The sequence below is a fragment of the Plectropomus leopardus genome, chromosome 14, assembly GCF_026936395.1.
Source record: "Plectropomus leopardus strain MGB_pleo_1.0 chromosome 14, ASM2693639v1, whole genome shotgun sequence".
Classification (NCBI taxonomy): Eukaryota; Metazoa; Chordata; class Actinopteri; order Perciformes; family Serranidae; genus Plectropomus; species Plectropomus leopardus.
This window is the reverse complement of record NC_142189.1, coordinates 26,440,829-26,454,728: the sequence shown is the minus strand read 5'-3', so window position 1 is coordinate 26,454,728 and position 13,900 is coordinate 26,440,829.

The following is a 13,900-nucleotide window of genomic DNA, read 5'->3' as shown; positions in this document are numbered from 1 at the left end:
CGTTTCTACAGCAGCTCAGAACAGACAAACTTAAGCCTGACTTGAGAAAGGGTCACCGTGTTTTACCGTCAGCCACCATAGTGAGCAGCCCCTGTGTGATGAGCCGAACAACGTTAGAAAAACATAGATTTGCAATGTGAAACTGCATTTTTAAAATGTTTTTACTAGTTTAAATCACTGGTTCAGTTTGTTTTGGAGAGAAAGAGAGCTTTGCAGATTATTCGGCCCTGGTAAAAAACCTTGAGAACGTCTGGGGCTTAAGTTATCAGAGAAAAAAGGTGAGCAAATACTAGCAGGTGCTGGGCAAGCAGGCCGTCTGAGACGAGCAGAAGAGCGTGGGAGAAACACTGATTAAGACACAGTTTTAATCACCTGGTCGTTCTGTCTGCAATCAAATGGACCAGGCTCTGCAGATAATGCTAAACCTCCTGAACAATGACACTGCGGGAAGCAAAACCAGGAGTTCACCAATGCACATGGAAGCAGTTTTAAGCCCAGACATTGTTACTCCAGCAGATGACACTATGGATTAATGCATATAAATTCTGTATTCATTATAATGCAGATATCAGGTTTTTGTGGCACTAACTGCATATGATTGCATTGATTTTCTTGCCAGATTGACTTATCTTGTAGTTCATTGTCACCAATACGAAAGACCTGATGATGGGTAAACGTTCCCTAAGCAGTGCTGCAGTGTATCTGTTTCTCCCTGCAAAACATTCAGGTTCTATATGTTCTTATAAATTCATCGGCCTAAGGGTTGCAAATTGTGGCCCAAAAATTCAGTAAATGCCACCACAGACAGTAAAGTCTGCAAATACCACAATTTTCTCAAAATATTCGGCACACTCATATGAACCTGTTTGACATGTGGAAAAACAGGTGTAGCTTAAATTTGATTTTGGGATGTTTGGTGAGAAAGTGTTAATCACTAACTTGCAAATGAAGTAAAGTTGAAAATAGGGATTTGTTGTAGGAGGACATGCACCTAAATCGTGTCAATGTCCAGAGCTCAGCTGCTCATTTGTTTGCTCATGTGATCCGTCCTGCTTTCTTTGACGAAGCTGTAAGGAGCAAAGATCAAACAAAGGAACACATGTACTGATTAGCATAGGGGCGAGTAAAGCTGCAGATTCTCACATGCTGATCAAGGTTTATTATCATTCCTGTCAGTCAGACACTGCATGTTATTAAATTATTTTGTACTACACTGCGAAAAAAGGGAGAAAAAAATCATATTGATTTACACCTCCAAAATCATCGCTGTCACAAGACCTCGGTGTACTTGTGGTCGAGCGGTGCAAAAGTTTGCGGCTGTGTGAGAATTCATGGCATGCAAGACAGCAAGACATTGCATCATCACTGGTTTACTACTTACTGAAAGCTGTTTTTCCCTATGTGTGCAATTTGTTTTATGCTGCAGCCAGTACAAGTTACTTATAAACTCAGGCAACCACCTTATTGACAGTTGCATTCCCACATTGTCATTTGCTTGCTCCAGAAAAACTTGAAAAGCTTTTCCAGAAAAGCTTGTCAGGAAAAGCTAAAAAAAAATCTAACATATTTACCCTTTGGCATTAAATCAAAGTCCAGTCACCTAACTGCTACTGTTAAAAATGCAAGTGAAACTGTATAAAAGATAGAGATGTTGTTGACAAGAATAAGTAGCAACGAGTAGAAGTGAACCGACTGTGCGGTTAAAGCTCTGTGTGAGCTGTGGTAGTGCAAGTGTTAACCTGTTTTTTTTTCTCCACCAAACCAATGGAATGAAAGATGAAAAAAAAGAAAAAGAAAGACAAATCTGAAGAGTAACTTAGACTTTGTTGGATGTCCCAGAGCACCTTCATCATGTCAAAAAACACCTTTTGGGAGTCAGAGGTAGCCTGCATTAACATGCCAGCACAGTCTAACTAATTATACACAAGATCTTCCTTTATTAAAATATTTAGGTTTGACCCAAAACAGTAATTCTGTGTGTTCATGACAAGATCCTCCTTTTATGTGTGCAGGCTGCAGGCTCTTCTGACTGTTCTGACATTCTGTACATTTAGTGAATAAAAATCAACAGTACCAACAATTATATCAATAATCTGGTACGTGTGTTCATCACAAAGATTTGGATAGAAACTTTTTTTTAAACACACTTCACTAGAAAGATCACCCAAAGTCATTCCAATCCATAGTAGTTTTTCAAGTTTTGTTAAGAGCTTGAAGTTCATTTCAACCTTAGCTGGGGCTCCAATGATCTGCATTCATTAAACTTGTGAAAACATGTATGACAGTGAAGAAAGAAAATTACGAAAGACAACAATTTCACAATCACAAAAATACTGTCTTTTTTAAGCAATTGATTTGCTTATGATTGTAAAGTAGAGTATGGCAAAACAAATACCAAAGAAATAGTTAAAAGAAATTGGGGGAATTAGCTAAGCCTATTCATTTTCTTGTTGAGAAAGAAAGAACAGTTGTAGTCTAACATTGTCATTTCTGGATGCTAAATATGCAATTGGAGCTACCAGCCAGCTTCATTCATTTTAGAGGTGCTCTGTGGGCATGAGTGGAAAAAGTTCGACTTCCATGTGTAAAGTTACCATATCTTACATTCTGCTTCCGCATTATCAGGCCCATGGAGGAGGCGAACCAGAGACTTTCACTGACAGAGCAGCTAACTTCCAGATTTGTGCTCTGCTAACTTGAATATTGTCAATATCATTTAACCATCAGGCTCTTATAGACTTTAGAAACTTTGTTGTGCCAAATCAATCAAATCCTGATAGTGACAGGATTCATTTCAAAGGGATTGTGACCATTGTGAACATTATTGTCTTTAAGGGGCTGTAGTGCGCTCTTTTTTGAAGCTATTGAAGGTAGTGGTATCTTGTGAATTTAGACAACTCAAAGCATTCATAGGTACTGATCATGTTGGCATAGCTCATTGGGAAAGGGTCTAAGTAGTGCCCCCACTTTAAGATAAATTTTGGCGAGGGAACAACTGGGATGAACTCTTACCTCAGGATATCTGTCTCGAAATGTCATTCGAAACTGTCTGATAAAAAGTAAAATATACTTTTTCAGCACCAATATTTAATGTGGAATTATGAAAACAAACAAACAAACAAAAAAACCCATAAAAAACAACCAAGCAAAAGTTAAAAAAAGAGTTATGTAAAAGCAGGCGTGTTAGAAATCAGCTGACTCTGCTGTGTGCTGTTTCAGGAGCACTGACAGTCTGTTGGTGTCCATGTAATCAGACAAAGATCAGAGATGAACTGCGAGACAACTCAGAATGATAAACAGTGTCCTGACATAGACAAATTATTGTGTAACACTCACTCCTCCCCTAGAGTATTAACCCTCAGTTAACCTTCTGATCTAAAGAGGTTAATTCACAAATGTCTCAACAACATGCAGCCTGCAAAATTAAATTAACAAAAACTAAATTACATCTATATTCTATATTCTGTAATTTAATTCATTATTAAAGCCAATATTTTTGGTTTATGTTTGTTCAATTCTGCTCTTTAAACATTCAAAGAGTTGTGGAGTTTCACCATGACAATCACATGTGCGTCACTTAACCGTAGTGAGAAACAGAAAGAGAAAGAATGCAACCCACTGATATTTGATGGCAAACTTGTTTTTCTATAAACTTGAAGAGATGCATCTTTTCCAGGTATTAAATTGATTCCTTTAGGCGGTCAATATATGCCATCTATGGCCAAACATCCACAGATGTTTAGAGGTAGGCTACCACATACTGAGCTGTAGAGCTGGTGAAGGCCATCATGGTGGTCTGGCAAAAAGCCCTTTGGGAACCAAGGGGACTTCTGGAGTCTCAGGCCGGATAGACAACCGAAAGACTATTAACACATGTTTTGTTTTGTAACCAAAGTCCCAAGAGAGAATAATCTTCTTATGTTTAAGGGCCCACAGCTTCTGCTGTGTACTAATACTTTAACCTTAAAGTACTGCAACCCAGACCTCAGAAAATAATAAAACAAAACAGCCTGGGTGTCAAAAACAACCACTAGGGCAGTGACCCTCTGTGTCAGATACAGATGCACAAAGCTCCCTTTAGGGTCTGCATGAGACACACTGGCTTTCAACTAACTAACTAACTAACTAACTAACTAACGTCAACCGAAGTCCATTTCTAACCCCAAACCAAGCATCTAAATGTGCAAGTAGGGATGATATCACATGAAATCAAAATGTTTCAATGCTTGTATTCCTTATTTTAAAACCAAAGTCATCCGCGGTGTCTGTCATGGTCATCAAAGTCATCTCTGCCTTCACACATTTAGATTTTTTTCCTGAAGCAGGAAGATGTGATCTGTATATTTCAGTTATTTATCAGGTAGCACACACACACAGGCACATCAGAAAGATTGTAGCATCGATGAATTGTTCACCTGCAGCATTTATGTAAAAGTCACCTTGAAGAGGCAAGGTAGGTAAACAAATACACAATTGTCATATAAATGTTAGCTGTTTTTTCCACATTCTGCATATTGTCAGAAAAGACAAATGACAAACTTAAATTAAACATTAAGAAAAGAAAAAAGGACACAGTCACATACACGAGTACATTAAAATAAATCTATCAAAAAAAGAACTTTTAAGGGGAAACGACTTGAGGAATTTAGATCTGTATACTATATGAAATTTAACAAGCAGAATCGTAAGATTTGTCATAAAATTCAATGAATTGACATTGCTTTTAAAGGCAAAGTAGGAGAACATTAAAATATACTTATAATGGCTGACTTTAAGAAAAGTTTATATCCACAGGCCCTCTCTGATTCACAATGCATGAAAAATATCAAGTTCACAAGTGGAATTTGGATAGCTGTGTATTAATTTCACCTTGAAAACCGATCAGCAGCATTTCTGGGTCAGCGGTATTTCAAGTTTGATCAACAGACTGTTACTCAATCAGGTTACTCTGGTTCAACATGATCAACATCTGCCCTGCTAAAGGTTATATAGATAAGACAGCTAAGGTGATGCTGTTCAGTAGCTTTGGCTGACCTCTTGACCTTACAGGTAGCAATACAATTTCACAACTTCAATGTTGTTATTATTATGGCAATGAATAATTGATGCTGTGGTAAATTTGACTTAAAAATAAGCCCGTTGATAATACCCTGTAAAAAAAAAGCCATTTATTTTTTTCTCAATCCATGAAATGTGTTTATAGTATGTGCTTCCTGTTTGTTAAGTAATATTGTATGCCATCCCTTTGTAAAGGATTATTTTTAGTGTGTGTCGGTGTGTACAGCGATTTGACCATGTGGAGTGACTAAAGAACCGCTTCCTAGTCCCATTGTTTTATGTTCATGTTGTGTTTTTTTCCCCGAGCTTCTTGGCGGGAAGGAAACCTGCACAATCAGCCATCTAATTCACTGCTTGACAGTGTGTTTCTTTGAGCATGTGTCTTTAGTTTACAGTATTTGTTCCCAAACTGCCAGCATTATGGGACCCAAAGGTGGACTCATACATCAAGTACTTTCAGCTCGATGTCAAAGATACAATTTAAAAAACTTTAACAGGATATTTAAATCATAATGAATTATATCACAGGTCTCATATGTGCATTTTGTCTCTTTAATGCACATTATACACTAAAAAGGAAGAACACACTTGGCAGTTTGAATAGTTCATTGCCTAAGATTCACATCATATTCAAACACCAACATACTTAGTATGGGATATTTATTTTTTTCGCGCCTTTTTACAGTTTCTTTTTTCTTTTTCCTTTCTATCTTCCATACACAACTAACATTAACTGTTAAAAAAAGCCTGTGTTACCAGCTGAATAGGCATATTTTTGAAAGTGCCAGAGGGCAGGTTACCATTGAGTCCAACAGATCACCTCAAGGCAGGGTGCTGCACTGAATTCCCCTCTGAGAATCCTGTGAGTTATTCCACTACAAAACCTGTTTGTCCAGGATACAAATCCTGAATCCTGCAAAAGATCCTGATCTGATTTAATAAGCATACAATTTAAATGTTAATGACGAGGACTTGCCGACTACCTTTGGAGAATGCCATTTGTCCCACTGAAGCATTTTTTGGGTGCAGGAATAGTGAGAGCATATGAATACTTTGCAGTTATAGAGATGGTTATCTTTGGCACTACAAGCTAGCTCTTTTGGCAGCTTTTCTGCTTTTGGCTCTGCTTTTGTGCAACCATGCAACATAATCCCTTTGCCATGTACTGAGGGCTTTTAACATGACAATGAGGACAAATGGGGTTCAATTTCAGTAAAACAGCAACTGTAAGGTCTCACGCCTGTTTTTAGATCCAACCAATATTCTGTCTACAACTGTAATTCAGAATTCATACAGTCAAATATGATGAGTCAGTCTCTATTTAAGTGTTCTTAAAAGTATTAAATAAACAAAGAAAAAAAATAATTCAGACTTAAAATGCATGATTAGAGTGCACGCATTAAATTTAGCATGGGGCTTTGTTATTTGTAGACCTGTTTTCTCACTGAAATCAACGGCACAATCAGTGAAATAGTGCTGATGGTTGCACAAGACATGAGGCGGGGGCTTGAGGCCTTTAGATATTAATGATCTCCTAGACTACCATAAATAAATGCTGTCTGGCAGGTTTTAGAGGGAACACTCCACTGAGATCCACACATCAAGATCCTTTAACTCGTCATGGGGAGAACTAATAAGCATGTGAAAAGACATTGACAAGTCTTGTGGCTCTGCATAGTGCAGCACAGCTCTGCTCAATTCAGGTAGCTCTCTTTCTGTTTTCCATCGGCAAAAGTTGTGGATAGAAACTGTGCCTGACTCAGAATTATGTCTGTCGTATCTGATTTGGCTATTCCACACAAATATTTGACTTTTTTTTTCCATATGAAGTTATAAAACTTGAATGGGCTCCGCAGAACGTACAGTGTTACAGCAGTATTCATGTTGTATGGTAAATAAGACGGTGCCATATTAAGTTGCTGTGAGCTGTAAATTCACCACCTGAATGACCAGAATGTCTCTCCTCTCTCCTCCTCTGTGCTGCTACCTGCATGTTTGCAACTCCTTTTACCAAAGAGTAGTGTGACAGTCAAGAGCACTCACTCTGTAGCAAAGCCTGGGGATTAAAATATCCCCAGAAGTACACTGTACACAAACAAACAAACAAAAAAGTGCTCGACCTGAAGCAATTTAAGCTGACTATTGGGTCTCTGACTGATGATGCAAATCACCAACTTTCAAGAGGCAGCCCTAACATACACTACACCATACACCACAATGCACACCACACCGTACATTATTTACACCACACTATACAAGATGTAAATTACACTGTACACTATACTGCACATTACGGACACTATACTACGTACACTGTGCAGTACACCATGCCATGCACTATATTCATTATTCCATACACTACCAATACACTATACCATACACTATATACACTACGTACACTATGCCACACACTACATTCACTATGCAGTACAATATATCATAAACTACACTGCACACCACATACACCATACCATGTACTAGCTTTTATGGGCACTATTGCATAAATTTCACACTTTGTCAACTTAAACACAATGATGGAATGTAAATGTAGTGCACTATATAGCAAAGAGGAAGTGATTTACTAATACAAATCCATGGGTCAAAAGCTTATGAAGTAAATACAAAAAGAAGTCCTAATTCTGTCAGCTAGCACTGGCATTGATGGTTATATGGCAGCGATGAAGTCCAACTAAGACTGAATTTAGTGGTATAGCACATGTTAATGTTATCATGGCTCCAAATTCACACCCTCATTTCCTTAAATTCTGGTCTGTTGAAGGACAAGCAGTGAGATTACATAACAGGACATTAAAGGTCAGTATATAAAGTACCAATAGATTTAGCAGAACACCAGGCTGTGCCATTCCCTTTAACAATATGCAATGGAAAAATAATTTTCAAAATGTGCTCTCAAGGAAAATTGGATAAGGATAAGGTGCTGCTCTTGAGTATGCTTTTCAAACATCAATATTGACCCATTTAAAAACATTTTTGATTATGACAAGGTCCCCTGTGACACGTCCTGTCAAGTTCCTTTCTGCTTGTTATTCTTGAACTGTTCTTATGGATGTATTGCCCCCGTTTTGAGCATTCCCTCCAAAACGCTGTCCTGGGAAGATTGAAACAGGGTTGCTGAGTAAACGCCACAGGTTGTTTATGTAGCCACTCTCCTCTCATGTACCAGCTTGTCTGGGCTGCAGAGAGGGCATAAGCCGCAGAGGAAATGCGGTGGGATGAGCAACAGCATGCCATTGGCTGGTGGTACAATCTCTGACTTCAGTGACTTTGCCAGAGCAGCAGTTCTCGAAACAAAGATTAGGGTTTCCAGTGTATGAGAGGCACTGCAGTCCCGGAACGAGTTTGGAAAATCAAAACACACCACGTCATATCAGTGTTCAAAGTTTATTTTCATTATCAGGAAACTTTATCACTGGATTCCATCACATATATGATTTAATAGCACTAATTATTAAGTGATAACACAGACCTGTCAGAAAAACATGTCTCCAGTTTTATTTTAAATTTGTTTAAACTGAAGAATTATAAAATCTCAGATCTCCTGGACTCATGAAATGCACTCATTGTATGATGCAAAAATATTTACATGCATTAGATGCTTTTTATAGGTCAGGAAAAGATGATACAAAGCTTTCATTCAACACTGACCATAATCATAACTTATAAACACAGCAAGCATTTTATCACAGCCTCATATGACAACAGTCACAAGTTATCAAGCTGAAGAAGGGTTACTGTATTTTAGCATATAGACATCTTTAATATCCTTTCCCTTTACTCTGTAATAGGCTTTATATGTAAGCCTGCAGCCTGAAGAACACACCCATTTAGCATATACTGTGTTTTGTCTTTCTGTCTTTGAAGTATTTTAGTCACACAGGCTTCAGTGTTTTGATGGGCAGACTGGTTTTGGAAACACAAAGTTTTGTAAAGGCATATCTGGGGGTTAAAGTCAACAATTGTACAATTCTGCAAACCACAGCTATGTAACAAATACATGATTTTGTCGTGGATATGTTGAAACTTTAGGTTTCAAAGATGCTGTGGTCAAAATGTGGTTATGTTTAGGCACAAAACCACTTTTTTATGATTAGGAAAAGATCATATTTGGCCTAAAACAGCCAGTTCTGGTGGCACCATTGCAGCTGCAAATACTGCTGATGCCTTGCTAAAAAAAACAGCTGGTTTTGTTGTTTGTTGGTCTTCAAATATTGGTCTGTAGTTTGGCAGCCATCTCGCCTGGGTCCCATGCCATCCACCATCCCCTCCACCTCCCAAAAGTCAGCTCATATTAATATAATCAGAATTACAACACTTTAGAGACGTTTATATGAAATATAAAAATTTCCATGGTTTGCAGAAACACTCAATGCCAAGCCCTTTTTTCTGGTGAATGTGGCTGCTTTAAACTTGTTGTGTGACATAAGTTCAGTGAGTGTTAAAGGAGATAAATGATTTGCAGTTTTAGCTTTTTAAAAAAAACATTAACAGTTTTGTAACGCAGAAGGACCAAACACTATATCTTCTGTAACCTATAAGTTGCTCTCTTGTTAAGTGTCAGTTGATTTAACTTTTACCAGCAGGCCTAATAAAACAGTCTGCAAGTGTTACACTAATAAACTCTCACTAATAAAACCTTTTTATCAATCATATGGGTTTTAGATTGTTTCTGGTAGCCAGGGTGGGGATAGGACATCAATTTTCCTTGAGTTTACAATGTTGTTTTGACAATTGACTTGTCAGTTGGTTACTTTATGGAGCATACTATAAGACGCCTGAGAATGGAGTTCAGACTACCGCAGGAGCCGGCAACCTGTGCCGTCAGAGCCACATGCAGCTATTTAGCGCCTCTCAATTGGCTCTGTGGCTTTAACAATAAAAGAATCACGGTTATATTTTAACTTTTTAAAAAAAACATTTTTTTTTAATTTCCATTAATCATTCCTGTAGATCTGAGATGTTTTTTTACTATCCACCAAATAACTGTTGCGTAAATAAATGTTCTAACATTTTCATCGACTAAAATGTGTGTCATGTTGCCTAACGATGCAATTCCGGTATATAAAGTAGCGGGCGACAAGTAATGAGTTTTTTGAAGTGTAAAGCATGTAAACATGTTTTAGAAGAAAACCAGAATACAAGTATGAACCTGGAAATTAGCAAAATAGTGACCCTTTAAATTTAGCTAAACCTCTATAGTAGAGGCTAGTCTTGAGTCTGCCTGGCTATGCTAACCATGGATTCCTCATCAAAAAAAGGAAAAGTCTTTGAGGAAAATAAAGAAATATATAGTGTGTGGACAGATTTATATGCTGTCAGTGCCAAGGCAGCAAAGTCAAAGTACCAAACAACCATAAATAGCCCACTGCATAGTAGCCACCATGTGGTAAATCATATAAACAAGTGCTAATTTGGACCTTTTAGTATGTTGATGGGTAATTTGGATTTAATAGGCTCTCTAATCTTCATTATACTGCTCAAATATTCCAGACAGACTTTTTTTGGCTAAAAATGGCTATTTTGATAGTAAAGGTTGCTGATGCTTGTGCTATCACAAGGTCAGGTATTCTCATCTTGTTTTGCCCTTTCAAATGTATCCTTATTTAAGAATCCCAGTGGAGCAGTCAGCCTGTAGTGCACCATGTGTTTTGCACCCTGGTGACAAACTTGCAATTATAGCAGTTTTAAGGTTGACTCAGTATGACACAAACTGGAGTGCCTTTCTGTGGCTTTTTAAACACCCTCCTCTTGAGATACTAAGAGGTTTGCTTTCAGGGGATTTAATCACAACATGAATCTCTATGTTTAACAGGACAGAGGGCCCTGAAGTCGATAACAACTCTCTCAGGTATCCAGAAAAACATGTTGAGACTCCATAGCTATGCAGAGCGACAGATACCTCAGCTGTGACGACTGTCAACAAGATTACACAAACTTGCGTGCACTCAGTATTAGTAAGTTTAACAGTAACATTAAATTAAGTATGTTTTATTTAAAACATCTGACACTCCAGATTAGTCATATTTCAGCCTGAATTTATTGGAATTAACTTTTAATTGCTGCATGATTAATCAGATAATATATCTGTGTTTTGTGTGCTTGGTCAAAGTATGGATTGCACTTCAGGTTATCACTTAGCTGTGATCTATTGTGCACTCTATAGTCAAACACTGATATGCAAACATGCTCACAGGTTTAGACAAACTCAGACAGACACACTGAGCACACAGGCTGAGACAAAAGACATACTGTGTGTCCAAGCGGCAGGGCCCCTTTAGTGACTCTAACTCTCTGTAGTTGTGTGGGTTATCAGGTAGTATGTAAATAGACCACTGTTTCAGCTCAATTAAGCCAGAAACATGTTGAAAGTTATGGTTGTTGCCCAATAGGTCAAGTTTGGGTTAGCTTTGATGTTCTGTAATCTACATATTATAGTCTGTTGCATGTCACAAACATGTCTACATAACATTCTGTAATAATGTGTCAAAGGTGAAAGGAGAAGGAATAGATTTTTTTTCCGGCAAATCAGCATCCACTACAACAGGGGCGTTCCTAGGATTCAAAGACATTGGTGGTTCAGCCCTGCGCTCTGTAGGGGGCCCAGGTTGAGAGGGATCATCAGCAATTTTTTAAAAATATGTTAAATGATGCTTTTAATGCACTCTTGCACCTTATGTACAGTGCTTTCAGTGTGTGAGCATGATGCCAAAAGCCACCTTCTGCGTCCAGGGTCAGATGAGAACGCACTTGGACAGAACAGGTGGCGTTGTTATTATATGCTGGTGGATGGCCGGATGGTACTGGCACGTCCACATGCAATGGGCAGGTCTGGCATCACTTGAGAATGTGGCGGGATGGCACTGGTCGAATGTGCATAAAACACTGAAAGACAGCATCAGGTAATAACTCTGCCAGTAACCACTTAATATAAAGGAGCACGAGTGTGCTTATGGGGTGGGCTGGTGGGGAGGTGAATGGGTCCCACTTATTTTGTTTTTTGTATTTATTAATTTTGCACAGTTTAAAACATGCAGAGAAAAAAAAATAACATGAAAGACAAGTAATATACAGTGCAGGGAGAGGAGAAAAAACCCAAAGGGCTTTTACAACTGACTTTCGCATATGTGTATGTGTGTGTGTGTGTGTGTGTGTGTGTGTGTATTTTTTTCTACAACTTTCGTGCCCCTTTGCCCTTAACCTAACCATCTGTGATTTTGTTGCCTAATCTATTGTGACAGTCTGTGCTGGTATGTAAACATAATGACCATGCTGCTTCATCCCACCATGTGCATTTGTTGATGTCACGGTAATAGAATCTTGTTGTGTAAACAGCTGATGCAGAAGGATATCTAAAAAGTGGACACAGCAGGTCAATGACAGAAACCACGTGACGAGTTGAAATTCCACTGTCTGGTCAATATGAAAATAGGTTTTAAAGCGGTGCCCATCTTGGGAGTCTGTATACTACACATTTTGTTTTGGAGTGATCAGCCGACAGTGCACAGGTATACGCTAAATGGATGGCTTTGACCTTATTATGTATACATGCAGACATGTTTTGGCACGAGTGTGCCGTTAATGAGTACCTAGGGGAAGGTGAACTTTCAGTGTTTTGGGCAGATCACCATGACCTTGGATCATTATCTGTCTGCCCTGCCCCTGTTGTTAGTGAGACAGTTTGAGAGTGGCCTTTGCCTTTTTGGCTGAAAGACATCCTGTGCTTCTATGCTCAACATCAAGCTTTGCATATAACACACATGACGTAACGCTAAAGACGAAAACACAGAAGAGCAGAGGGGTGGGGATGCTCACATGCCAGCGACCCCCAACAGACAAACACGTGCAGGTATATACACGTCCATCTTTTTGGTGACTCAGCACACAAACTCACATGTCTCTTCAGTGTTTAGTCTGCCTCTTCACTACCTCTATGTGTCATAGTGTACTATGGTCAAGAGGGCTTGAAATTGTTTATTGAAATAGTTTGGGAAGTGAAAGAAATGTGCAACTTTAGATTTATTCCCCGCCCTAAGCTCACTATCATGCCATCCTGTTGTCCTCTTTGGCTTCATCTTTACAGTTTGCAGCAACACTTGCGTACTGTTGTCAGCTCAGCACAAGCCTATCTGTCACTCGACTGATTACAGTAATTGTTGGGATTTGCGTGAAGCGCAGAAGCCTCGTACGGGAAAGTAAACAGGGTCAGTCGATTAGTCAGGTTAAAAAATGCATACAAACACAGAGGTTAAGCTGTCAGGGACGGGGGAGTTTAAGGAGGGTTAACTCAGAACTTTAATTGTGTCACAGAGAGTCAGAAAAATACACACGGTACTTTAGAGGCAGGATGAGTTTGTTGTCCTCCCATTGGCTCAGAACAGGGAGTTCAGGTCCAATGAGTGGGATGGAGAGGGACACGCATAAGGCAAACATATTAGTTGACTAATACTGGAGCCAAATGTGAAAGACAAAATTTGATGGTAACCTAGATTAAAAAGAGACCAAAGATAAGGCCAGTAAACACACCCTATTTGCCAGGTAATGTTGATAAGAATGTGGTTATTGATTACTTCTGCCCTCAAAAGATTTGGACAGCATTGTGTCTGGCCTTTAAATATTACCCCAGTTACATTTTTCTGGGCAATGTTTTTTTTATCACTTGCAACTTCACTAAACTTTATCACTAAAGCCTTTACAGCTGTAATATATTTAATTGCAGTTCCAGTTTAACTTTATCCTCCAGAGTTATAGTGTAGCTGTTTGTCTTTTACCAGCATGATCAAAACAGATGTTTTGCCTGTCAATGATTAATAACCAAAAAAATGTG